The 25,745-nt window shown below is 39.7% G+C and overlaps 1 non-coding gene across 1 annotated transcript; it reads right to left on the bottom strand.

Annotated features, from left to right (window-relative positions):
* Window positions 1–6,269: 6,269 nt before the first annotated feature.
* Window positions 6,270–6,375, bottom strand: LOC131600844 (small nucleolar RNA R71). The gene has a single exon (XR_009283449.1). It is a non-coding gene; the product is annotated as a small nucleolar RNA R71 (small nucleolar RNA).
* Window positions 6,376–25,745: the final 19,370 nt, after the last annotated feature.

Below are 25,745 nucleotides of genomic sequence, written 5' to 3'. Positions count from 1 at the left end.
TCTACAAATAGTATCAATACAACGCTGACCTTGCACCAACCCGTACTCAACTACGAGGCATGTCTATGGCACCAAAAGAAAGTTTCAAAGGGTATGCACAAAAGTGGAGAGATCTGGCTGGAAGGGTTCAACCACCCTTATCTGATCGCGAGCTGGTCGACATGCTCATGGGCACTTTAACTGGTCCTTTCTACAGTCATTTGCTGGGAAGCTCGTCATCAGGTTTCACTGACTTGATATTAACTGGAGAGCGTGTCGAAAGCGGTATTCAAAATGGAAAAATTCAAATAGGCTCCTCCTCTGGTACTACAAAGAGGCCCATCAGTGGTAGAAATGAAGTCAATACGATGCACAGTCAGAAAGGTCGCAAAAGTGAGCATCACCAATCTGTAGGGGCTGTTCTGATCTCTGCATCTACACCTCAAGAAGATCAACCGCCGAAGTATACGCGTCGACCAGATGCACCAAGAAGAAATTTCACCAGAATCAATATGCCAATCTCTCAAGCATTGCAACACTTGTTAAAAGTAGATCTGATCACATTGAAAGACCCTCCAAAGAATGTCAACACTTCCTCTCCGAGTTATCGCCCCGATGCAACATGTGCATACCATTCTAAATGTCCAGGACATGACGCAGATCACTGTTGGGCCCTGAAAAATAAAATTCAAGACATGATAGATGCTGGGGAAATTGAGTTCGATCCTCCGGAGACTCCAAATGTTATCACTGCACCTATGCCAAAACATGACAAGACAGTTAATGCTATCATAGACACTGTTTATATCTATGATGTGAGAGAATTGTCAACTCCACTCCTTGAGGTCAAAAGAAAGCTAATCCGAGCTGGTTTCTTTCTAGGTTGTGACTCTGATTGCTTTTATTGTGCACACCTACCCAATGGTTGTGAGAATCTGAAAATAGGAATTCAAAAGTGGATGGATCGCCGTATCATTATGTTTGAGAGGCTCCCTTCTATGACGATTTATGCGAAGTTTTTTCAAATGGGATGAGATTAGAGGACGTCTCAGTGGTTTCTAACATACCGTTGAAAATCCCTACGAAAACTCCTTTCAAAATCTCTGTTGCACCCAAAGTAGCATCTGTAATCATCACCAGTCCGGCTCCATTTCCATACTCCTCAGACAAAGCTGTCCTGTGGAGTTATGACACTAATGTTTATGTCCATGGAGTTAAGCAAGATACCTTGGCTGAAGAGGCCATGAACATTACTACTCCAACTGTTGATAATATTTGGGGTACAAGTAAGATTACAAGAAGTGGAAGGATATTTTCACCAGAAATTTCTCCAAATATTGCTACTAATCCAGTCCAAATCCCAGTTCCTAATCAAGATATCAACGCTCGAGGCAAGGAACCACTAGTTGAACCAGTTCAAGTACCAGTGGAAGTCACTGTTGAAGATCCGTCGAAGCAAGAAATGGAGGAAATATTGAAAATCATCTACAAAAGTGATTACAATATTGTTGAACAACTGGGGCATACTGCTTCAAAGATTTCAATGCTGTCTCTACTGAAATATTCAGAAGCTCATGCCAAGGCCCTGATGAAGTTCCTGAAAGCTGCCCATGTACCACAGGAGATTTCAGTCTATCAATTTGAAAATTGTGTTGCCAATCTAACGGTAAATAACGGTCTCGGTTTCTCTGATGCTGATTTAACTCCTACTGGGAAAAATCACAATAAAGCCCTGCCCATCTCTATTGAATGTAACGGCACCACTCTGTCTCATGTGATGGTAGATAACGGTTCCTCTTTGAACGTGTTACCAAAAGCAATACTGGAAAAACTTGACTTCGAAGGAGTTGTGTTGCAACCAAGCGATGTTGTGGTAAGAGCCTTCGACGGCTCAACAAGAACAGTGTACGGAAAAGTGAAGCTCCCAATCAGAGTGGGCTCTCAGATCTTTGATTCTACCGTTTACTAGGACGCCCTTGGATACATGGGGCAAATGCTGTAACCTCTACCCTGCATCAGAAGTTAATGTATCCGGTAAAAGGCAAGGTCGTCACAGTTTATGGCGAAGAAGAATATGTGGTTAGTCACCTGAGTAACTCCAAGTATCTTGAGATGGATGACGAATTCATCGAAACTCCCTGCCAATCTTTTGAGGTGGTCCCTCCAGATGTCACTACTGCCAAACATATTTCTGCTACTCCTGCTACAAAAATAACTCCAACTATGGCTTCTCTCAAAGATGCCAAATTTGTGATCGGAGAAGGTGGTTGCACAGTATGGGGGAAACTCCTTGATGTGCCTTACAAGTTCGATAAGCTAGGCCTGGGCTATGCTAATAGAACTCAGAAGAACGATCAAAGTCCTCGTTCTGGAGGATTAATGTCACATTTCATCAGCCAAGGAGTGAATGCTATTGAAGACGATGGAGTGTTTTTGAAGCATATTTTTCAGCAATATCCAAATGAAGTTCCACCTGTTTCCATGGAAGTTTGGGATACTTTGGGAGAACCAAGCGGCGGGTATGATTTTCTAGTAAAGTATGCTGCACCTCAGAGTTCTTTTATTGCCATGGAAGACATTACCCCAACTGGATGGGGTGATCAGTTTGAAGATTGCAAAAGTTTCACAAGTTTCATCACTGAGCAATACCAAAGTTCACCTAGTCCAAAAGAAGTCTGGGATACACTGGGAGAACCAAGTGGTAAGTATGACTATATGGTGAAGTATTCTGCTCCCATGAGCTCGCAGATCGCTATTGAAGACATCACCCCAACTGGATGGGACAACCATTTCGAAGACAATATGACATTCACAAGCCCTGTCGCTCCTAAAGAAGTCTGGGAAACACCAAATAATGAGAATGATTTCCTGACGCAGTAAACTGCTCCCCAGAATGCACAAGTCTCCCTCAAAGACATCATCCCAACTGGATGGGACGATCTTATCGGGTATCTCTCTCACCAACAGAAGTATCTCAGCCTAGACTCTCGTATCCAGCAGAGTATCTTGCTCATTCTGAAGGATCAACAGCTCATTTCACTACCAAGGAAATTAATGTTGTGGAAGACGGAGAAGACAACTGCAACTGGAACAGCTGGATACTCCCTGCTCACAACAAAGGATTGAACAACTGGGAAGCCGAAGATGTTATCTCCTTTGATCAGGAGTAAATGCAATTTCCTGTTTTCGTTGTTTATACGTTCAAAGATAAAGATGGTTCCTGTACTATCAAACCATGAACTTAAAAGCCAGGTGCCTTGCCCGAAGCACACTGGTCCTTTTTATAAGGGTTTGTCATACCATGATCATGTTCATTTAATAAAATCATGGGACGTTTGCATATTCAAATTTTGTGATCCTTTTTGCTTCTTTACTTTATTCATTTTCAAATAGCTATGTGTTCTTACACACACCCACATAATAAATGCAGATTCACATTCACTCTGGATCCTGTTGATAACAATTCTGCTATTGCCAGTCATGACTTTGAAAATCCGATCTACCAAACTGAGGACGAAAGTGAGGAAGATTGTGAAGTACCAAGGGAGCTTGCAAGGCTGTTAGAACAAGAAGAAAAGACTATACAGCCGCATGAAGAACCAATTGAAGTTATCAACTTGGGCAGTGAAGAAGAAAAGAAAGAAGTCAAGATAGGGGCTGATCTAGAAGACAGTGTCAAACACAGACTGAGTCAAATGTTACAAGACTACGTTGAGATATTCGCCTAGTCCTATGAAGATATGCCTGGCCTTGACACAGATATTGTGGTTCATCGCCTGCCGATCAAAGAAGGTAGCACTCCAGTTAAGCAGAAACTGCGAAGAAGTAGGCCCAATATGTCCAAGAAAATCAAAGACGAGGGTAAGAAGCAATCCAATGCTGGCTTTCTGAAAGTTTGATAACACGATTTTATATCGTATATTTAGCTTGAAATCCGTAGATATTTATAGCATTTTCCGTTTATTATATTGATTTATTATGATATTATGCGAGTATTTGCTTTGTTTCAGGTTTTACTCTCTTATTGAGACTATTTGTGAAAAGGAAAAGAAATGGAGCTAAAATGACCAATATTTATGCCTAAAAGATGAAAAAGGGGTGCTGAAGTGAAAAAGAGGTGCAAATAGGGCCCAAATGCCCAAAGAGACGGACCAGCCCACGAAGAAGCCAATTGCGCGTGGCCCAAATCATTCCAGCACGTGGAGACGCACGTCTCCAACGTCTCTATGCCACGTCACCAAAGTGGAGACCCCGTCTCCAGCTCTTCCTATATTTTCTCCACTTGAGACGCACGTCTCAAGTCATGTGTTGAGTCTCCCTAAAGAAGTGGAGACGTGCGTCTCCAAGCCCCAGTCTGAGAAGTTCCTACTTTCACGCATTCCAACTGCAGTCCCTCGCTTATAAATAGAGGCTGCTACTTCAGTTCAAGTGGGTCCGATTTCCTGCTAACGAAGTGCTGCCGAAATTGTTCCGCGATTGCTATTTGCTTCCTGCTTTCATTTAAACAGTCTTATTTTCTCATAACAATTTCAACACCGGAAATTGTTGTGAACCTTTTATAAATCTAGCCTTACGTTAGATTTATCGTTTTATTTTCCTTGTTTTAATTTCTGTCCGTTTAATTCCGAAGAATATCCAGCCAACCTGTGGTGGAAGTTCGATACTTCAAGATTCAATCGCAATTTATTTTATTCAGGTTTATTATTTACCGCTTTTATTTATATTATTATTGCATGATATATTATATGCCATTTAACATGCCTTTTATTATAAGCCAAATTAATTTATGCATGCTTAACTGTATTAATATGTCTGGCTAATTTACTAAGATATCGGTATGTAAAGTAAGTTAACTGTGGGATCCGAAATAAATTGGCTTAATTATGTTTTATTAATTATCACTTGTTTTTGGTTTGTATGTCTAATTTAATTAGTAAGTCTTAAAACCAATAGAGCGAAAGTTTGAGGGTTTAAGACGGTCAAAGGTTAAAATCAATAGAGCGAAAGTTTGAGATCTTTAACTGGATAGTGGACATAGGACATTAGTTTTAAGGATCGCGAAAGCGTATTAAAACTAATTAGGACTTATTTATTTTCAAAAAATGTTTTTACACCCGAGCGTGATGGCGAAAGCGTACGTTAGGGATATTAGCATGTTCCGAGTCAACAGAGCGAAAGTTTGAGATTAGGAGATTTAAATAGATAACAACTTCATAAAACAAGCATTTTATTAATTACGTTGTTTCAGAAAAGCTTTTCTAAAATCTAATGGTCTGGCAAAAGCGTACATTACGAGTTAGGATAGTAGTCTAAATCAACAGATCGAAAGTTTGAGAGGAGGACTTTTAATCAATTGAATTAATAAAGATTTTTAATCGAATTATGCATTAGCCAATGGACCTTCGGATCGCCTAAAGTTAAACGAAATACATACTGATATCCGTCTATTATTATATTTCTTATTATTCACAATCACTTTCCCTTAGGAACAATCAAAATATTAGTAGCCTTAGCTATACATAGTAACCTTAGATAACGGTAGATCGATTCATAGTCCCTGTAGATTCGATATCTTTTAAAACTACACGACACGACTGTGCACTTGCAGTCATCAGATTAATGGACACGTAAAGTCGCGATCAAGTTTTTGGCGCCGTTGCCGGGGACTATTTAAGTCGATATCGTAACTCACTGTTACACCGTAGAGACTAGGGCAATTCTTTCCTTTCTTTCTGGACGATTGTATGCCAAATACTCGTTCACAAGGAGGAGATTTAATACAACGAATTAACGAGATCGAACGTTTAATTAACGTCAAACGTCGAGCTCGCAATCTTCCCGAAGTAGCACCAATTCCGATTAATCAGGAATTGACCTTTACTGATCAAATCAATCAAATTACCCCGAAGTTAGAGATGGCTTCTATTCGTCCTCTTAGAGACTATGCCGCTCCTTCACGCGCTGAACCGCACTCAAGTATCGCACCACCTGCGATTGAGGCGAACAATTTCAAACTAAAACCTTCGTTGGTACAAGCTGTTCAACAGAGTCAATTCTCTGGAAGTCCTGCAGACGACCCCAACCTCCATTTATCTGTGTTCGTGCAATATGCCGACACTGTCAAAGCTAACAATGTTAGTTCCGAAGCTATTCGATTACGTCTCTTTCCCTTCTCCTTGAGAGATAGAGCTAGAGCGTGGCTTCAATCCCTGCCTTCTAATTCCATAACTACATGGGACGAATTGAAGAGAGTATTCTTAACGAGATACTTTCCTCCTAGCAAAACTGCTATGCTAAGAGGTCAAATCAACAGATTTACCCAGAAATATAACGAATCACTCTCGAAGCTTGGGAACGATATAAGGACATGCTTAGACTATGCCCTCATCATGGACTCGAACAATGGCTGATCATCCATACTTTCTATGGTGGTCTCCTTTATAACACTAAAATGACTATAGATGCCGCTGCTGGCGGAGCACTAATGGACAAACCCCATGATGAAGCATACAACCTCATAGAGAACATGGCACAAAACCATTACCAATGGGGTGGAGAACGAGCCGCTCTAGAGAAAACCCAAACCAAAGGAGGAATGTACGAAGTAAGTGGTATAGACCGCGTTAGCGCTAAAGTAGACGCTTTAACTCAAAAGATCGAAAACTTAACCATCACTCCTTCAGCCACCGCTGCTGCCGTAGCACCTAACTGCGAGATTTGTGGACTAACTGGACACGCAGTTGCCGAATGTCAACTCTTGACTGGAATCCCATCTGATCAAGTAAATTATGCTCAAGGAAACCCTTATTCTAACACGTACAACCCTGGATGGAAAAACCATCCGAACTTTTCGTATAAGAACAACAACGCGTTGTACGCTGATCAGTGGTTTTCACACGTATTTTTACCGCTGTTTTTAGTTATCTTTAAGTATTTTATTTTATGTTTTAATTTATTATTCGTCATGTTATGCTTTGGTTTTGTGTTTAAGTGTTTGCAGACTCAGATGAATGAAGTGGAGAAAATCAGTGCAAAACTTGAAGAAATTGATGAAAATGCACATGGCCTGGCCAAACGCGTCTCCACACGCGTGTGGAGCCTGCACAAGTACATCATGCTGCTCAAACGCGTCCCCAGACGCGTGTGGAAGTGAAATATTGAGGTCTGCTAGCCAAACGCGTGCCCAGACGCGTCCCAGACTCCCACATGCGTGCCCAGACGCGTCCCTGACTCCCACACGCGTGCCCACACGCGTCCCAGAAGCCACAACTGCAAAGGAAATGCCTGCCCCTGCCAGGACGCGTCCCAGGACGCGTGTCACAGCACCAGACGCGTGTCCACACGCGTGTGCACGAGATTTTTGGGCCTGTTTTGCTGAAAAGCCCAGAATGACAGTAATAAAAGAACCAGAATGCGTTTGGACAAGGGTTCGACGAATTTGGGAGCGAAAATACATTAGAGAGGCTGGAGAATTCAAGATTGATGCAAGGAGTGAAGGATTCTATGAGCATTAGCCATTGAAGATCTGATTCCTTCATTTATCTGTAATGTCTACAATCAAAACTATGTTTTCTGTTATTTTTATGAGTAGCTAAACCCCCCATTGCTAGGGGGTGATCTTGATTCTGAATGTGATAACTTTATTTCTTTGATGCAATAATAATTTGGTTTTCATATAATTGATTTGTTTTACATCTGTTCTTTACGCCTTAACCGTCGGACAAACGGATAATGAATTTGTATGAATAAATTTAGCTGGACAGCAATTGTTCTTTGATATGAGTAAAAACATAGGATAATAATTATCACCTAGGACTAGGGATATTTTATCTTAACCGGAAATTCTTGGTATTGGAATGCTTGATCATAATTATAATTATCTATGGACATAGTAATTAGGTTGTGACGTCAAAGATCTTTTCACTAAGGCCTTAGGATTAGATATTCTTGAGAACCGGTAATCAATTGTGAAACTATGTTATTGCATTGAGAAGGATAGTTGTTACAGGAAGAATCATTCACCGACCCCTAGCAACCTACTCATCTCTGATCATCGTTTTAATATTCTGCTTATTTACATTATTTGCAAAACCAACCAAAACCCCTCTTGAACTTTTGTTTAATTGAAACACTGATAAAACTCTATATCGTCAAGCAGTCCTTGAGATTCGATACTTGGGATTTTCCCATTACTACTACATAGGCAAAAATAGTACACTTGCTATTTTCCTATCAAGTTTTTGGCGCCGTTGCCAGGGATTGCCGAAGATAATTGAGTTTTAGATTTATTTCAATTAAAATTTTGTTGCTCTGCGACTAAAATTTTATTTTCTGCAATATTTATTTTTCCTAATTATAATAATTATCTAATCTGTTTATGCGAGGCAAGGCCTCAGCTGAATTTCTTTTTGACGCGGAAATTGAAAGAACTTTGCACGCAAGGCGTAGACAAGCTCGGTTGGCTAATCTGGAACCTGAAGAGGAAATTGTGTCAGTTCATTCCGATTCAGAGTCTGAAAGTGAAGAAGAAACCATGGGTGAAAATCCTCCTCCTCCTGAGAGGCTCCTTGGTGACTACGGTGTTGCAAACAACCCGGGAGGAAGACTCACAATTGTCAACCAACCGGTAAATGCGGCAAATTTTCAATTGCATCCGAGCACAATAAATCAGCTGGAAAGAAAACCTTTCACCGGAAAGGTTAATGAAGATGCAAACAAGCACCTACAAAGATTTCTGACCATGAGCACCACTCTAAAAATTGAAGGGCATACAGAAGAAGCGAAGAAGCTGAGAATGTTCCCATTCACATTAGCCGAAGAAGCAGAAGAGTGGTTTTATTCTCTTCCAGCAGGCAGTATCACATCATGGGAAGAGATGGAGAAGGCCTTCTTGAATGAGTATTTCCCCGCCTCGGTATTTATAAGAAAGAGGTATGATATTTTGAACTTCAAGCAGAAGGAGGGTGAGCCCTTAGGAGATGCTTACAAAAGATTCAAAAGAATTCTAGTAGCATGTCCCACTCATAATATGGACAAGACTGAACAGATGCAAGTATTTGTCAATGGGCTCAGAATGAAAACAAAGCAGTTGATTGATACAGCAGCTGGAGGCTCAACAAATTTCACAACAGCCTCCGGCATCACAAAAATCATTGAAGCAATAGCTGCAAATGAGCATTTGGAGCTGTATGATAGGTGTGCCAGTAAACCAGAAGGAATCATTGATCTCAAGCTGGAAACCTCAAAAATCCGAGTTGAAGATGCGATATCGGCTGAAGTTGAAAAAAGATTGAAGGCTATGAATATAGGTACACAACAGGTGGCTCAAGTGCAACAAGCTCAACATGTAATCTGTGAAATTTGCAATGGTCCTCATCAAACTGTTTGTTGTGTTGCGACTCCCAAGCAAATTGAAGAAATCAAATTCTTGAGGCAAAATAATCCTTATTCTAACACCTATAATCCTGGGTGGAAGAATCATCCCAACTTCGCATGGAAAGATCAACATCAACAACAACAACAAGGCCCTCAGAAGGCGGAGTGGGAAGTAGCTATCGAGAGATTGGCGGGACAATGCTCTCAGTTTCAAGAAGAGACAAGAAACAACCATAGGAACACCACAGCTTCAATCAAAAATCTAGAAGTTCAAGTGGTCAAATAGCACAGCACCTCACTCTACAGGCACAAGGCAACTTTCCGAGTGCAACCGTGAAAAATCCGAAAGATCAAGAGAAGATTAATGTTGTCACAACAAGAAGCAAAAGAGTGACTGAATCTGAAAAAGAAAAAGAGGAAATAGATGACCTTATGGTAATAGAGGTGGATTTGGAAATAAGAGAAAATCCGAAAAAACCAGAAGTTGTGATACCACCGGTTAAACCAGTTGAAGAAAAAAATAAGAAAGATGCTGAACCAGTGATCAAACTACCCTTCCCTTCCAGAGTGACAAAGAAGAATTCAAAAGAGAAGGAATTTAAGAAGTTTACTGCATTGTTCAAAAGGGTAGAGGTGAATTTACCCTTCTTCGAAGCACTTGAGCACATGCCATTGTATAAGAAATTTCTGAAGGAGGTAATGACAAAGAAGAGATCAGTGGAAGGAGAATCAAAAATTGCAACTGAGAAGTGTGGAATAATCTCGTCAGCAAGAAAGATCCCAATAAAGAGGAAAGACCCTGGAGCGGTGGCGATACCATGCACTATCAATAATACCACATTTAAAAAGGTACTCCTCGATTCTGGTTCTAGTGTGAGTTTAATGCCTTTGTCAATTTTTAAAAAGCTTGAATTGGAAAAGATTAGTGAGAGTAAGACACAGTTAAGGTTTGATGATCACACCATTAAGAAATCATATGGGGTAGCTGAAGATGTACTAGTGGAAGTTGATAAGTTTGTATTCCCTGTTGACTTCCACATCATGGACATTGCGGAAGACGAAGAAACTCCTATCCTTCTTGGGAGGCCATTTTTGTCAACAGGCCGCTGCAACCTCGACATTGAAAAGGGGACACTAACGCTGAGATCTTTTGATGAAGAAGTAATCTTGAAGATGTTAGGAGTTAAGAAACATAGGGCGGTTGTGAATGATCAAAATTCTGGTGGTACGACAGAAAGTGAAAAAAAAGACAAAAAACCTGAGCAGCTCCAAGAAAAAGTTTCAAGCATAGCATCTCTGGTAGAAACAACTCATGAAGCTATCAAAAGTCCGAAGAAGGCTAAGAAAGTCAAGAAGAATGTGGTAAGTGAATTGAAGAGAAAAGTTGTCCATGCCTTTCATCTTCATGAGTTTTTGGTTGCGGAGGTGAAGAGCAACCAGGTGTGGAATAGAAAATACCCTCCATAATAAAGGGTAATGGACCGTCGAGCCATGCGACGTTAAACGAAGCGCTTCGTGGGAGGCAACCCACAGTTTTAATAATTAATTTCTCTGTTTGTTTGTTTTATTTTCAGGAAATAAAAGGGGCATTTCAAGTGGAAGCTACGGAGTGCAGTACCCTCTGTGAGTCACCTCTCTCGGGCTTGGTCTAAAACATTGAGGTCAATGTTTTGTTCAAGTTTGGGAGAGGTTTTACTTTTTACATTTTAATTTATATTGCTGCTATAATATGTGTAAGACTTACAAAATCATTCTCCCAAATTTTAACCGAAATTTTTAAATTTTGAAGAGTTTTGATCTTAAAGAGCGATCGGGAATAGTATATAGAGATGAAGGGAGGATTGGTTGAGGACAGGAAGTTCGGAATAATGTGACAAGAAGAGGTTTGGTTAAACACCCTTGGTTCCTTAAATGAAATACGAGTCCAACGTGTAGATTTGCACCATAGTACTTGTATCCTGAGAAGTACTCCGGAAGTAGTTTATTGATACAGTCTGGCATAATTCAGATTCACATGCATGATGATTGGTTGAAAAAAAAATATAGGATATAAGGTTGGCACCAAATGACGAAAAGGTGGTAAAAGGCAACCGGCTCGCTAAGTTGGGTAACCCTTACCCGGTTATTCATCCCAAAGGAGGTTGATCCCCAAACGTCGTCCAAAAGGACAATATACAACTGTAAAGTTTGAAAATTTCATCGGTAATAAGAAAGTAGCAAATGCTGCTCGTTTGGTGCCAGAAAAAGAAAATATAAAGTCTTGATCTGTCTCCTGCATGTGATGATTATTATGAGAAATACAGTGCCGTAATGTGATTGTCCGAATGAAAGAGGAGGAAAATTGGAAAGAGACTTAAGTGCAAAGCATAGTTGGAGAGGTATCGAAAAGGGGAGCTTACGGTTTAAAGTGGGAGCAGAAACTCGTCGCGTCATGTGAATGCCGGACACTGTTTCTTGATCAATAAAACTGGATATCTCACGTATGAATACTGATGTGCCTTGAAGGTCATTAACTCTTGTAATTGTCGCTTGAGGTCAAGCAATGGTTTAAGTTTGGGGGAGTTTGATCAGTGGTTTTCACACGTATTTTTACCGCTGTTTTTAGTTATCTTTAAGTATTTTATTTTATGTTTTAATTTATTATTCGTCATGTTATGCTTTGGTTTTGTGTTTAAGTGTTTGCAGACTCAGATGAATGAAGTGGAGAAAATCAGTGCAAAACGTGAAGAAACTGATGAAAATGCACATGGCCTGGCCAAACGCGTCTCCACACGCGTGTGGAGCCTGCACAAGTACATCCTGCTGCTCAAACGCGTCCCCAGACGCGTGTGGAAGTGAAATATTGAGGTCTGCTGGCCAAACGCGTGCCCAGACGCGTCCCAGACTCCCACATGCGTGCCCAGACGCGTCCCTGACTCCCACACGCGTGCCCACACGCGTCCCAGAAGCCACAACTGCAAAGGAAATGCCTGCCCCTGCCAGGACGCGTCCCAGGACGCGTGTCACAGCACCAGACGCGTGTCCACACGCGTGTGCACGAGATTTTTGGGCCTGGTTTGCTGAAAAGCCCAGAATGACAGTAATAAAAGAACCAGAATGCGTTTGGACAAGGGTTCGACGAATTTGGGAGCGAAAATACATTAGAGAGGCTGGAGAATTCAAGATTGATGCAAGGAGTGAAGGATTCTATGAGCATTAGCCATTGAAGATCTGATTCCTTCATTTATCTGTAATGTCTACAATCAAAACTATGTTTTCTGTTATTTTTATGAGTAGCTAAACCCCCCATTGCTAGGGGGGTGATCTTGATTCTGAATGTGATAACTTTATTTCTTTGATGCAATAATAATTTGGTTTTCATATAATTGATTTGTTTTACATCTGTTCTTTACGCCTTAACCGTCGGACAAACGGATAATGAATTTGTATGAATAAATTTAGCTGGACAGCAATTGTTCTTTGATATGAGTAAAAACATAGGATAATAATTATCACCTAGGACTAGGGATATTTTATCTTAACCGGAAATTCTTGGTATTGGAATGCTTGATCATAATTATAATTATCTATGGACATAGTAATTAGGTTGTGACGTCAAAGATCTTTTCACTAAGGCCTTAGGATTAGATATTCTTGAGAACCGGTAATCAATTGTGAAACTATGTTATTGCATTGAGAAGGATAGTTGTTACAGGAAGAATCATTCACCGACCCCTAGCAACCTACTCATCTCTGATCATCGTTTTAATATTCTGCTTATTTACATTATTTGCAAAACCAACCAAAACCCCTTTTGAACTTTTGTTTAATTGAAACACTGATAAAACTCTATATCGTCAAGCAGTCCTTGAGATTCGATACTTGGGATTTTCCCATTACTACTACATAGGCAAAAATAGTACACTTGCTATTTTCCTATCATACGCACCTGGACAAGCACCTGCTGTCCCACCTGGCTATCAAAAAGCGCCTGTAGCTGCTCAAAACGCCCCTAGGAAGTCAAATCAAGAAATCATGATGGAAAACTTTATAGCTTCCCAACAACAAACCAATAAGGACTTCCTTGTGAATACAAGATTACACTCAAAGATGTTTTTGATTTATGGCAAACTCAAATGAGCATTCAAACAACAAGGAGGAATCAGAAAAGCAAAGCATTTGATCACTCATGAAAGCACAAGGTGATCCACTATGCATATAAGTCGACTCAACACAAGCTGGACATGAAAAATGCAGAAAATCAGCAGTTAGGTCGACCTACTGTCAACCTAGGTCGACCTAAAATGAAGGAAAATCCATATACCTCTGCTAGGTCGACTCACAGACCATTTAGGTCGACTCAAAATGAAGAAATCTTCATATCAGTCTGCTAGGTCGACCTACATGGCAACTAGGTCGACCTAATCTGTGAAAATGTCCCCAGAATGCATCAGAAGAGGATTCTGGTCGACCTACTCCTTCAACAGGTCGACCTAACTGGGAGCAAAATTCTGCAAGCTCTGTTAGGTCGACCTAAGCACTACAAGTGGTCGACCTAACTGATCAAGAAAGTTCAAAAATCAGTTTTTCTTGGTTCTAACTGTTATGCAATCATATATATTGTGCAAGGGTAATTATTCAAAAAACACCAACGACTGAAAGATACACAAACGCTTCTCATCTTCGTTCTTCATCATCTCCAACACAATTACACATAATCATTCTTGCGTTGCGGGTTAGTGATGAGTTCGATAACGTCCATGGAACGGAATTGAAGATTCCTAGTGGGTGAAGGTTTGTGGGGTTTGTTGGTGAATAAAATCTGCGGGTTTTGTCCTCCACGACGGGTGGTTCTTGGGGGTTTTTATCAAGAGGCGTTCATTGAGGATTCGGCTGAGTGTAACGATTGAGGAACGGGGAGTTCAAGGAATCAAGACACTGCAGAAGGGAATCGAAGTGAAGCTCTTGGATAACCTTGATCTTGCTCAAGATTAAGGGGGAAGAAGATTCAAAGGATCGACATAATTGGTTTATCGTTTATCGCTTTGTTATCTTCTTTGTATATACTACTTTCAACATTAATGAAAGATTACCCAATTTCAATTTGGAATTGGGGGCAGACGTAGTCGTAGCGAGGACGATCGACGAACTGCCTAAACAAATATCGTGTTCTTGTCGCTTTTACTTTCTCTTTTACTTTCTGTTCAAAATTGGTTATAAGTGCAAAATTGATCAACGATTCAAGTGTTAAAATTGTGAATTAAGGTACTGCACAAACATCACAATTCACCACAACTTGAATCACTATCAATTTGAACGTATCACCAAGTGTTTGTGTTTTTGCTTAATCCAATCTTACTGCATTGCAAATCAAAGTTGTCAATCTAGAAGTTAATTGGATTTCAGTGGTTAAACGTATTGGTTAAGCTATCATATTACTTCACCATCAATTCCACTCACTCTTTGGTTTTGAAACACATACGACCTTTGCAATAGCGGTCCAGAATAGACGCAAGTCGATTCAGAACCGCTTTCGCTCGAGTCTGTAGAAAAATCTGAAAAAACTTAGAGAGATCTATTCACCCCCCCTCTAGATCTATAGGCCAGCGTCTAACAAGTGGTATCAGAGCTCTGGTTTATTCCGTGCTACGTGAAACACTTATTGGAAAGATGGCTTCCGGACCTAAAGGGGCTCATAATAGAGCTCCAGTTTTCAACGGCGAAAACTACGGCTATTGGAAGGATTGTATGTGTGTCCATATCAATGCAATTGATAGGAACATCTGGACAGCTATTGTCAATGGTCCATTCCAGATCACCATGACAAATGCAGCTGGTGCAGTTGTTCCAAAACCAGAAGATACTTGGAATGCTGAAGATGAAAAGAAATATGCATACGATTGGAAAGCGAGAAACATTCTAATCTCAGCTCTAGGAGTTGATGAATACTATCGCGTTTCCCATTGTAGATCAGCTAAAGCTATGTGGGACACATTGCAAGTTTCCCACGAGGGAACGGATGATGTCAAACTAGCTAGGATCAATACGCTAACTCAAGAGTTCGAACTTTTTCACATGGAAGATGGTGAAACCATCAAAAGTATGCAGAAAAGATTCGTTCACCTGAAAAATCGATTAAATTCTCTTGATAGACCTGTTTCCAATGCAGTTGCTACTAACAAAATCTTAAGGTGTTTGAACAGGGAATGGCAACCCAAAGTTACAGCAATTAAGGAAGCAAATGATCTCAACACTTTAGACATTACCACTCTTTTTGGTAAACTAGAGGAACATGAACAGCATCTTAAATGCCTTGACATGCATGAGAAGAGGACAAAGAAAGAAAAGAACATGGAGAAAGAGGTAGAGAAGAAGTCAATAGCTCTAAAAGCTTCGAGCTCCAAGACCTCAAAACGAGAGCCAAAGGATAGTGACACAAGTGATGACGAAGACTCTGATGATGAGGAAATGGGACTGTTTGTGCGAAGATACAACAAATATCTAAAGAAAAATGGAGCAAAACATTCCGACAAAGGATTGATCAACTATAGAAAGCAATCAAACATGTTCAAACAAGATGACGACAACAAAGGAAAGATCAAAGGTCTTTGCTTCAATTGTGGGAAAGCCGGTCACTACAAACCAGATTGTCCATATCTTAAGAAAGAAATGGAGAAGAACCAAAGCAAAGGTCATAACAAATCTAAAAGAGCTTACATAGCATGGGAAAGTGATTCATCTAGTGAAAGCTTATCAAGCGATGAAGAAGAATCAGCAAACCTATGTTTCATGGCTCATCAAAACAAGAAAAAGAAAGCTGTAAGTCATCTTAAACCTGAACTCGTAGATAAGGTATCTCATTCTCAACTAAAACTTGCTTTTGAAGAATTACATAGAGATGCAATTAAAGCTTTCAAACTTTTGGCCTCAAATAAGAAAATATTTTCATATCTTGAATCAAAAATTGAGAAAACCGAAAAGGATATGGAAGCTTTAAAACAATCTATGCTAGACATTCAAAAGGATAAAGTTGAAATAGATCCCACATCATGGTTTGGTTGTGAGACATGTCACATTTGGCAAAAAGAAGTGAGAGATCTAAAAGCCAAGTTAGACAAGGCTCTACAACCAAAAGTGACTTTTGCGGTTGATCCAAACAAGTTCAAAAGATCGTATACTCCTTTATATAGTAAATACACTTTTGTACCAAAAGTATCAACTAGCAAAACTCCATATTCTCATCATATTACCTGTCATTATTGTTGCAAAAAGGGACATACCATTGAAAAATGCAAATTTAGGAGAATTTTAGTTCCTAAAGGAGTATTTCAATGGTTGCCTAAGTGCAACAAATTGTGTACTCACTACCAAGGACCCAATGAAAATTGGGGACCTCCCTCCTTAAATTAATCCTGCAGGAAAAGTGTCTTGACATTGCCGAAAGGTTGTGGTTCCTTGATAGTGGATGTTCAAGACACATGACTGGAGACCTATCTCTTTTTGTTGAGTTTCAAGCAAAGAAAAAGGGGTATGTCACCTATGGAGATAACAATCGGGGAGCCATACTTGGTAAAGGAAGTGTAGTACACGTTTCTTTTGATGAATCTTATGCAAAATATGTCGAGAAAGGTCTTTCATTTAATGATGCAGGTCCATCCACTGAAGACATTGTCAAGGATAAGGAAGATGAGGATGAAAGTATTGTAAAGAAAGATGCTGAGAGAGAGAAAGATGAGTCTCACAATGAAAATGAAAAAGAAAGCATCTCAAACAATGAAGAACTTCCCAAAGCCTGGACAAACGTGAAAGACCATCCAATTAACAATATAATAGGAGACATCTCAAGGGGCGTTACAACACGCTCAAAGATAAGTAACTTCTGTCATCATTTTGCTTTTGTTTCACAAGTTGAGCCGAAAAACGCTAAGGATGCATTACTTGATGAGCATTGGCTAATGGCCATGCAAGAAGAATTAAACCAATTTAAACGGAATGATGTTTGGGACTTAGTCCCTCATCCGGGAGATCATCAAGTAATAGGCACTAGATGGGTTTTTCGTAACAAACTTGATGAAAACGGTGTTATTACTAGAAACAAAGCTAGATTAGTTGCCCAAGGTTATAATCAAGAGGAAGGTATTGATTATGAAGAGACATACGCTCCTGTAGCACGTCTCGAAGCTATTCGCCTCTTACTTGCTTATGCTTGTTCTAAAGACTTCAAACTATTCCAAATGGATGTTAAGAGTGCCTTTCTAAATGGCTATATAAATGAAGAAGTCTATGTTGCTCAGCCACCCGGCTTTGAGAATTACATGTATCCAACTCATGTTTATAAGCTGAAACGTGCTCTATACGGCCTTAAACAAGCCCCTCGGGCTTGGTACGAACGTTTGAGCAAATTTCTCCTTAGTCAAGGGTACTCTAGAGAGTGAATTTGAGATGAGTCTCATGGGTGAGCTAAATTTCTTCCTTGGCCTACAAATCAAGCAACTCAGTCATGGAACGTTTGTGAATCAAACTAAATATTGTACGGAGCTGCTCAAAAGATTTGGAATGAGTGAAGCAAAGGAAATTGACACACCTATGGCAACAAATACAAATCTAGACAAAGATGAGAAAGGTAAAGAGGTTGACGTGAAATTATACCGAGGTATGATAGGTTCACTATTGTATCTTACTGCCTCAAGACCAGACATTATGTTTAGTGTGTGTATGTGTGCAAGATATCAATCTTGTCCAAAAGAATCTCACTTGAAAGCTGTCAAAAGAATTCTGCGATACTTACGTGGAACTACTACATATGGTCTATGGTATCCAAAAGGAAATGAGTGTCATTTGGTAGGATTCTCCGATTCAGATTTTGCTGGCTGCAAATCCGATAGAAAAAGCACTAGTGGAACGTGTCATCTATTCTCAAACTCATTAATAAGTTGGCATAGTAAGAAACAAGTATCGGTTGCATTATCCACTGCTGAGGCAGAATATGTAGCTGCTGGAAGCTGCTGTGCACAAATATTATGGCTCAAGCAACAACTTCTTGACTTTGGTATTAAGCTTGATCACATACCGATCATGTGCGACAACACAAGCGCCATAAACTTGAGTAAAAATCCTGTCTTACACTCACGTACCAAACATATTGAAATAAGGCATCACTTTCTACGAGATCATGTAGAGAAAGGAGACGTTACTTTTGAACATGTAGAAAGCAAGAAGCAACTAGCTGACATCCACCAAACCGCTAGCAACGGAGCAATATTTCAACATTCGTAGGGAATTAGGGATACTCGATATCTCTAATTTGGGCTAATTACGTTTGTTTTCTCTTAATATTATTTCTTTACTTTATGTATATATCTATCTGTCTTGCTAACAATTTTTAGCATAAAGGTAGCTCATCATCAAGCCAGGCGTCATATTGAAAAAGCGGTAACGTAATTGGTGTTCACTTCCAAAAATATTATTGATACTATAATATGCTATCAATTAACATGCTTATAGTGACCTCATGCATGAAAACTGCTCCTGCTCACATATGTGTCTCATTCTACCATTAACTACCTTTTACCTACTATACTATACATGCTAGCATTATTATCTATGGTTCTCTTGTTACTCTTCTATTCTCCTGTTTTCTCTTTTTGATGTTGACAAAGGGGGAGATAGATGTTGAGTGTACGGGGGAGCTTTGTTGAGAGATTGCCCTGTTGAGAGATAGATGCTGGATGTACTGGGGAGCCTTGTTGAGTCTGTGTCACTTACTACCAAAGCTTTTGACTATTGGTTTGCCATCATCAAAAAGGGGGAGTATGTGAATACAAGATTACACTCAAAGATGTTTTTGATTTATGGCAAACTCAAATGAGCATTCAAACAACAAGGAGGAATCAGAAAAGCAAAGCATTTGATCACTCATGAAAGCACAAGGTGATCCACTATGCATATAAGTCGACTCAACACAAGCTGGACATGAAAAATGCAGAAAATCAGCAGTTAGGTCGACCTACTGTCAACCTAGGTCGACCTAAAATGAAGGAAAATCCATATACCTCTGCTAGGTCGACTCACAGACCATTTAGGTCGACTCAAAATGAAGAAATCTTCATATCAGTCTGCTAGGTCGACCTACATGGCAACTAGGTCGACCTAATCTGTGAAAATGTCCCCAGAATGCATCAGAAGAGGATTCTGGTCGACCTACTCCTTCAACAGGTCGACCTAACTGGGAGCAAAATTCTGCAAGCTCTGTTAGGTCGACCTAAGCACTACAAGTGGTCGACCTAACTGATCAAGAAAGTTCAAAAATCAGTTTTTCTTGGTTCTAACTGTTATGCAATCATATATATTGTGCAAGGGTAATTATTCAAAAAACACCAACGACTGAAAGATACACAAACGCTTCTCATCTTCGTTCTTCATCATCTCCAACACAATTACACATAATCATTCTTGCGTTGCGGGTTAGTGATGAGTTCGATAACGTCCATGGAACGGAATTGAAGATTCCTAGTGGGTGAAGGTTTGTGGGGTTTGTTGGTGAATAAAATCTGCGGGTTTTGTCCTCCACGACGGGTGGTTCTTGGGGGTTTTTATCAAGAGGCGTTCATTGAGGATTCGGCTGAGTGTAACGATTGAGGAACGGGGAGTTCAAGGAATCAAGACACTGCAGAAGGGAATCGAAGTGAAGCTCTTGGATAACCTTGATCTTGCTCAAGATTAAGGGGGAAGAAGATTCAAAGGATCGACATAATTGGTTTATCGTTTATCGCTTTGTTATCTTCTTTGTATATACTACTTTCAACATTAATGAAAGATTACCCAATTTCAATTTGGAATTGGGGGCAGACGTAGTCGTAGCGAGGACGATCGACGAACTGCCTAAACAAATATCGTGTTCTTGTCGCTTTTACTTTCTCTTTTACTTTCTGTTCAAAATTGGTTATAAGTGCAAAATTGATCAACGATTCAAGTGTTAAAATTGTGAATTAAGGTACTGCACAAACATCACAATTCACCACAACTTGAATCACTATCAATTTGAACGTATCACCAAGTGTTTGTGTTTTTGCTTAATCCAATCTTACTGCATTGCAAATCAAAGTTGTCAATCTAGAAGTTAATTGGATTTCAGTGGTTAAACGTATTGGTTAAGCTATCATATTACTTCACCATCAATTCCACTCACTCTTTGGTTTTGAAACACATACGACATTTGCAATAGCGGTCCAGAATAGACGCAAGTCGATTCAGAACCGCTTTCGCTCGAGTCTGTAGAAAAATCTGAAAAAACTTAGAGAGATCTATTCACCCCCCCTCTAGATTTATAGGCCAGCGTCTAACATTCCTGAATCAAAACATCCACAATAGCGAGCAACTAAAACAATTATCGAACAAAGTAGATGCTTTAGCTACGCATAACAAAATGTTAGAAATGCAAATTTCACAAGTAGCCCAACAACAAGCACCTACTGCCGCCCCTGCTGGCACGTTTCCTGCTCAACCACAACCTAATCCTAAAGGACATGCGAACGCGATAACACTACGAAGTGGAACGAACTACGATGGACCTACTGATCCTAGAACTCAAAATGCACCCATGTCCCAACAAGAGCCAAAGGAAACCAAAAAGACATTAAATGATGATCAAACTGCTAAGACCGATGAGAACAACAACGAAGTGGAACCTGAAAAAGAAAAACCTTACGTTCCACCACCACCTTATAAGCCACCAATTCCTTACCCTCAGAGATTAGCTAAATCAAAAACCGAAGCGCAATTTAAAAAATTTGTAGAACTTCTGAAACAATTAAACATAACCATACCGTTTACAGAAGCCATAACCGAAATGCCTTCGTACGCTAAGTTCTTAAAAGAAATTCTATCAAACAAAAAGAAACTCGAGGATAACGAAACTGTAACACTTACCGCTGAATGTAGCGCTATCATCCAAAATAACATGCCTCCCAAACTGAAAGATCCTGGTAGCTTCTCTATACCCTGCGTAATAAGAAATACTATTATATAAAAAGCCTTGTGCGACTTAGGAGCCAGTGTTAGTTTGATGCCTCTTTCAACCTGTAAGAAGCTAAATCTGGGTGAGCTTAAGGCAACGAGAATGTCTCTTCAACTAGCTGACCGCTCAGTTAAATACCCTGTAGGAATGTTAGAAAATATCCATGTTCGTGTAGGCCAATTCTACATCCCAACTGACTTCATCATAATGGATATCCAAGAAGATTCTAACATCCCGATCATATTAGGAAGACCATTCTTAGCAACCGCTGGTGCAATTATAGATGTCAAGCGAGGAAAGCTTACCTTCGAAGTAGGAGAAGAGAAAATAGAATTTATTCTTTTCCAATTCCTAAAAGCACCTTCTATAATTGACACATGCTGCTCTGCCGACATAATCGACGAGTGTGTAAATGAAATAAAATTCGAACCGCATAAGGAAACCGAGATCTTAAGAATTCCTATACCGCCAATTTTTGAAGATGACAACTGGCGTGGGGAATATCAAGATAACCACCTGAGTGAATGTTTGGCATTAACTCCTGATCCTATACCTGGGCCTAAGAAACTCGCTATAGAACTGAAAACACTACCTACCGATCTTAAGTACGAGTTCCTAGACGAAGAACTAAACCGACCAGTTATAGTTAACGCCAATTTAGGATAGACCGAGACTGAAAAATTACTTACCGTCCTAAGAAAATACCCAACCGCTCTAGGATATAACATATCAGATCTGAAAGGAATAAGTCCTTCCCTCTGTATGCACCGCATTATGCTCGAAGACGATTGTAAAACCTCTAGGGAACATCAAAGGCGAATAAATCCCATTATGAGCGATGTGGTTAAAAAGGAAATCCAAAAACTGCTAGAAGCCGGAATAATATATCCAATATCCGATAGTAAATCGGTTAGTCCTGTTCATGTCGTACCAAAGAAAGGAGGAGTTACTGTAATCACTAACGCAAAAGGCGAATCTGTAGCACAACGTACCCAAACTGGATGGAGAATGTGCATTGACTATAGGAAGCTAAACAAAGCCACCCGAAAAGACCATTTCCCTTTACCATTCATAGATCAAATGCTCGAACGCCTATCTAAACACTCACATTTCTGTTATCTGGATGCATACTCCGGATTTTTCCAAATTCCTATCCACCCTGACGACCAAGAAAAGACCACGTTTACCTGTCCTTATGGTACATTCGCTTATAGACAAATGCCTTTTGGACTTTGCAATGCACCCGCAACCTTCCAGAGATGCATGATGGCAATATTTGCCGACTTCCTGAATGGAATAATGGAGGTCTTTATGGACGACTTCTCCGTATGTGGAGGAAGTTTTGAAACATCTTTAGAGAACCTTGAATTAGTACTTAAACGATGCGTAAGCGTTAACCTTGTCCTTAATTGGGAAAAATGCCATTTCATGGTTCGACAAGGAATTGTACTTGGACACATCGTATCCGATAGAGGGATCAAAGTGGATAAAGCTAAAATCGAAATTATCGAAAACCTTCAACCTCCCAAAACAGTTAGAGAAATAAGAAGTTTTCTAGGACACGCTGGTTTTTACGGACGTTTCATTAAATATTTCTCTAAAATAACCAAACCCTTAACCGAATTACTGATGAAAGACGCAGAATTCATTTTTACCGATAAATGCACTGAAGCATTCCATACGCTTAAACAAGCATTAATCTCTGCGCCGATTATGCAACCTCCCGACTGGAATGAGCCTTTCGAAATAATGTGCGACGCAATCGATTATGCTGTAGGAGCCGTTCTAGGGCAAAGAAAAGAAAAGAAACTACATGTCATATACTATGCGAGTAGAACCCTAGACGAAGCTCAAATGAATTACGCCACGACAGAAAAGGAATTATTAGCTGTCGTATTCGCGTTAGATAAGTTCCGTTCTTACCTGGTAGGAGCCAAAATAATCATATACACTGACCACGCCGCTATTAGGTACCTCCTAACCAAGAAGGACGCCAACCCGAGACTGTTGAGATGGATCCTGTTATTACAAGAGTTCGACTTGGAAATTAAAGATAAAAAGGGAACTGAAAATGTCGTAGCAGATCATCTCTCTCGACTGGAAAATCTGAAACCCGAACAAGTACCAATTGACGATGATTTCCCTTATGAAAGACTCATCGCTCAGTTAGAAGCTAACGAATTAGAACCATACCATCCAATCACTGAAACTAATAACTTCGCAGAAGTAGCTTTAGCCCGCTCTGACACACCATGCTATGCAGACTTCGTAAACTACCTAGCTGCTGGTGTACTTCCTCCTGATCTAAGTTACCAACAGAAGAAGAAATTTTTCCATAACCTAAAACATTACTATTGGGACGACCCGCTCCTTTTCAAAAGAGGCCCCGATAGAATCTTTAGACGTTGTGTATCCGAGGAAGAAATAGGAAACATAATAACACATTGTCATTCTGCACCATGTGGAGGACACCATAGCACATCTAGAACCTGCGCCAAAATCCTTCAATCTGGACTCTTCTGGCCCAACCTGTGGAAAGACGTTTATTTTGCTGTATTAAACTGTGATAGATGCCAACGAACCGGAAATATTTCGAGACGTGACGAAATGCCTCAAAAGGGCATTCTAGAAGTAGAAATATTTGACGTCTGAGGAATAGACTTTATGGGTCCGTTTCCATCATCATTCGGAAATCAATATATACTCGTAGCTGTCGATTATGTTTCGAAATGGATAGAAGCTATCGCTTCTCCTACAAACGATACACGAGTAGTTATCAAACTCTTCAAAAACGTCATCTTTCCTAGGTTCGGTGTGCCAAGACTGGTAATTAGCGATGGTGGGTCCCATTTCATTTCAAGAATCCTTGAGAAACTCCTTCGAAAATATGGAGTAAATCATCGAATAGCTACACCATACCATCCACAAACAAGCGGACAAGTAGAAGTATCTAACCGCGAAATAAAACAAATATTGGAGAAAACTGTTGCTATATCTAGAAAGGATTGGTCAACCAAGTTAAATGAAGCTTTATGGGCTTATAGAACAACTTTCAAAACTCTAATTGGAACCACCCCATTCAAACTCGTTTATGGAAAATCATGCCACCTTCCGGTAGAGTTAGAACATAAAGCCTATTGGGCCATTAAAAATTTAAATTTAAACTACACTACCGCTGGTGAGAAACGACTTCTAGACATAAACGAATTAGACGAACTTAGACAATACGCTTATGAAAACGCTAAAATCTATAAAGAGAGAACGAAAAAATGGCATGACAAGCGTATATCTAGGAAAATTTTTAGCATAGGCGATAAAGTACTCCTATTTAATTCTAGATTAAAATTATTTCCTAGAAAGTTACGATCTAGATGGTCTGGCCCTTTCGAAATCACTAACATATTTCCGAGCGAAGCGATAGAAATCAAAGGAGAAACCGTCAAACCTTTTGTCGTAAATGGGCAACGTCTTAAGTATTACCATCATCTCGAACACGACGAAAACATCCAAATTTTTAAACTTGACAAGCTACCCGCTCTTTCGAAAAAATAGTTTTCTATTTTAAAATCGTCGAGCTTACGACATTAAACAAAGCGCTTGGTGAGAGACAACCCACATTTATTTTTAATTATTTTTATTTTTTAATTTTATTTTTATTTTAATATTCTATTCTATTTTTGAATTATTTTAATTTTAATTATTTTTATATTTTTCCTACATTTTATAATAATTACTATAATTATAACCGCTATCTTTAAATCGTGAAAATCTTTCCGTTTTATAATTATATTTATTATTATAACTTGTTACATTTTTATTTTATTTTTCCCTTTATTTTTCCTTTTTAAAACAACACTAGCCTAGTTCTAACTTAATCTTAATATTTTCAACTTATAGGTTTTCTTAACTACTAACTCTTCAAGATGCAAGAAGTTGACAATATGGAAGTTGTGTTCCGTGGTAGAGGGCAAGAAGCGAGATATGCTAAGCTGGCTGAGAGGCAAATGGATTTGACTCGCTACCCTCACCAGCCGACTATGGAAAGACTTGGTATCGAAGAAAGCGTCATGCACTTGCTGAACCAAATCGGTTGGACCGGTTCTCACCTGTTCCGCAAGTTTAGTACTTACCGAAAGCTCACTCTAGAATTCTTGAGCTCCTTGACTTATCTTCCTAACTGTGGACAAGGGCTGAGGAAATGAGTCATCCTCTTTCGACTCTTTGGTTTGGAATATCAGTTTTGCATCCGAGATTTTGCTGAAATGTTAGAACTACCTCATGGATCAGATGCATACACAACAATAGCTGAAGACAGTCTTGCATACTGGGAGTTGGAAAGATTTTGGGGCAAGATCACTGGAAATGATAACCCTGAAGAGAACGAGTTTCAATCCGA

Source organism: Vicia villosa, linkage group LG4 (genome assembly GCF_029867415.1).
Source record: "Vicia villosa cultivar HV-30 ecotype Madison, WI linkage group LG4, Vvil1.0, whole genome shotgun sequence".
NCBI lineage: Eukaryota > Viridiplantae > Streptophyta > Magnoliopsida > Fabales > Fabaceae > Vicia > Vicia villosa.
This window is presented reverse-complemented; position numbering and strand designations above follow the sequence as displayed.